This window comes from Palaemon carinicauda, chromosome 2 (genome assembly GCF_036898095.1).
Source record: "Palaemon carinicauda isolate YSFRI2023 chromosome 2, ASM3689809v2, whole genome shotgun sequence".
Classification (NCBI taxonomy): Eukaryota; Metazoa; Arthropoda; class Malacostraca; order Decapoda; family Palaemonidae; genus Palaemon; species Palaemon carinicauda.
In genome coordinates, this window is record NC_090726.1 from 74,607,451 (window position 1) to 74,610,787 (window position 3,337).

Here is a 3,337-nt window from a genome sequence, read left to right on the forward strand (position 1 = left end):
GAACAAAGTAATTAGGGGTACCACAAGAATTAAAAAACTGTCGGATAAGATCCAAGAAAGTATATTGAGGTGGTAGGGTCATATCATAAGAAGAGATGATCAGTATATTGGGAGGATGGTGATGGAAATGGAGGTACAGGGAACGTAAACGAGAGGGAGACCAAGGCAAAGGTGGATGGACTGTATTAAGGATAACCTGCGATCAAAGGGATTAACCGGTGATGAAGTGTGGGACAGAGGTAGATGGAGAAAGCTGGTCAGAAACATCGACCCCGCATAAAAGTGGGAAAAGATACAGACAAAGAAGTTTAGTTAGATTTTAAATTTTCAAATGATGTCACTAAATTTATGCCATCACCTGCCAGTAAATTGTACACCTGCGATCACGTTAGTTTTTGACTCGGCAACAGGTGTTCCCCAATGGTTATTGAGAAGACTAGAGAGTAATTTTTCTTTGACGAGTTAGTCAGTTAGTCCGCTGGTCAAAGTGAAACGGTTTTGTGTGTCTTACTTGTCCTTTCTTCTCTCCTATGGTGGTGAAAACTTCAGGTCAAAAAATATCTCGGTTTTGTGAGGCTAATAAAACGCTGTCTTCAATTCTTGGACGACACTAAGACATCTATTCACTATACACACACCTATATATATATATATATATATATATATATATATATATATATATATATATATATATATATATATATATATATATATATATATATGTGTGTATATATTTTCTGAATATATATCAAATACATAAATACTTGGAATCTGAATTGGCCTACACGCATATATGTATGTGTGTATATATATATATATATATATATATATATATATATATATATATATATATATATATATATATATATATATATATAGGCCAATCAAGATTCCAGTTATGTATATATATGACATATATTCAGAAAAAACATACACAAATATGTGTATAATGAATAGATATCTTAGTGTCGTCCAAGAATTGAAGACAGCTTGTTAATTAACCTCACAAAACCCAGATATTTTTTTTTCCTGAAGTTTTCAACACCATAACGTTTATATCAAAATGTAATCGCGCAACCATTGTAGTAGTGACAAAGAGTCTCGGAAAAAAGGAAAAAAAAGTGACTCGAAACACGTGTCGACACCAAATGATATATGGAGAAATGGAAATGCAGTTTTCCTGTTAACCTGAAAACAAACTAGAGCTCAATTTTTTTTCGGAGAGGTGCTGTGTTCCATACTTGGACGCCACTAAGATATTATATAGTCATTATAAACGTAAAGTAATATGCCCTATAGTCAATTCCTTTTTAGTGAGGCAGATTTTCACCGACTCGTAGGGGTGCCCTTTACCTCGGAAAAGTTTCCCCTTGGCTGATTGCCTGGACAAGATAATTCTAACCAATCAGATAGTAGGAAACTTTTCCGATCTGAAAGGGCACGGCTGCGAGTCATCGTAAATACGCCTCATTAAAAACAATTGAGTATAGTAGCTCACACACACATACACACGTATATTATTATTAATATCATAACATGCTAAGCTACGACCCTAATTGGAAAAGCGCAATGATATAAGCGTAGAGGCTCCAACTGGGAAAATAGCCCAGTGAGGAAAGGAAACAAGGGAAGATATAATTCTTAAGAAGAGTAACAGCATTAAAATAAATATCTACTTTATAAACAATAAAAATTTTAACAAAATGAGGGGAATAGGAATAAGATAGAATAGTGTGCCCGAGTGTACCCTCAAGGAAGAAAAATCTAACCCAAGGCAGGGGAAGACCATGGTACAGAGGCTAAGACACTACCCAAGACTAAAGAATAATTGTTTGATTTCGGAGTGTCTTTCTCCTAGAAGAGCAGCTTACCATAGTCCCTTCTACCCTTACCAAGAGGAAAGTGGCCACTCAACAATTCCAGCGCAGTAGGTAACTTAGTGTTGTCAGGTGTATGAGCACAGAAGAGAATATGTAAAGAATATGCCAGACTACTCTGAATGTAGGTATGTGTAGGCAAAAGGGAATATGAACCGTAACCAGAGAGAAGGGTCCAATGTAGTACTGTCTGCCCAGTCAAAAGACCCCGTAACTCTCTAGCGGTAGTATCTATATATATATATATATATATATATATATATATATATATATATATATATATATATATATATATATATATATATATTTATATATATATATATATATATATATATATATATATATATATATATATATATATATATATATATATATATATATATATATATATATATATATATACAAGCAGGGTTACCGAGAGTTACCCGGGTATATTTGCACCTGGATTTCAATTGTGGCCATAAATCCCCCGTCATTCACAAATTTTGCCCCAAATGAAACCAGCTAGAAAGCATTATTGCATAATAGTATGTTTTCAAGAAAATGTTTTGAATGGTGGCATGTTCCATTGAGAATTTTCCCACCACTACAACACAATCCAAGAGGTTCATTCTTCCATTTCTGAGCATCACAGTGATCACATTGTTGTGACATTAGGCCAATTTGTACTGTTCTTAGCTGCTTTTAATGTTTCTTGGTTTCGATGGACAATTTTTCTATCTTGATTCCTGATTTCTTATAGCTGCTCTTCTTTGTTGATTATTTTCAAGGCGAGAAATTCTCTAGTCTTCATCCTGTGCTTCTCGTCTCATTGCCATTCTGTTGGCATTGGTGTTTCTTCATAAATTCCACTGCTCTTCATTTTCTGCTCTATGGTTAGCTGCATTAGCATGAGTTTTTTTTTTTTTTTTTCCTTCATTTTGTGTTTCACGTCTAACTGTCATTCTTCTTGCATCTGTTTCCCTCCGAAAATTCCTCTGCTCTTTTGGTTCCTGCTATCTTTTTCTTTTCACCGAATTTGTTTTAACGGATGTACTGAATCTGAACATCTTTTTGGGTGGCATCATGTTGTAGAAAACAAAGAAAATAAATACATGACTTAACCCGTAAATATTCTGTAGAATCTCTTTTGGGTAGGATCAATCTGCTTGTATTAGTGCTCCTTCTTAAATTCATCTGCTCTTCGTCTTCTACTTGCCATTCTGTTTGCAATATTATTCCTTCTTAAATTCATTTGCTCTTCATGTTCTATTTCACGTCCAGCTGCCATTCTCTTTGCATTAGTGTTCCTTTATAGATTCATCTGCTCTTCGTCTTTTGCTTCACGTGTTGGTGCTCCTTCTTAAATTCATCTCCTCTTCCTCTTCGGCTTCACGTCCGGCTGCTATTCTGCTTGTATTAATATTCCTTCACAAATTCATCTGCTCTTTGGCTCCTGTTTGCATTAGTGATCCTTCTTA

At 34.6% G+C, this 3,337-nt stretch overlaps 1 protein-coding gene across 1 annotated transcript in view; it reads left to right on the forward strand.

Annotated features, from left to right (window-relative positions):
- Positions 1-460: 460 nt before the first annotated feature.
- The window catches only part of LOC137618381 (uncharacterized), a 46,163-nt gene continuing 43,286 nt past the window's right edge, over positions 461-3,337 (forward strand). The window contains exon 1 of the mRNA XM_068348556.1: positions 461-500. The gene's annotated coding sequence lies outside the window, so the exon portion shown is untranslated. The remainder of the gene's footprint in view (positions 501-3,337) is intronic.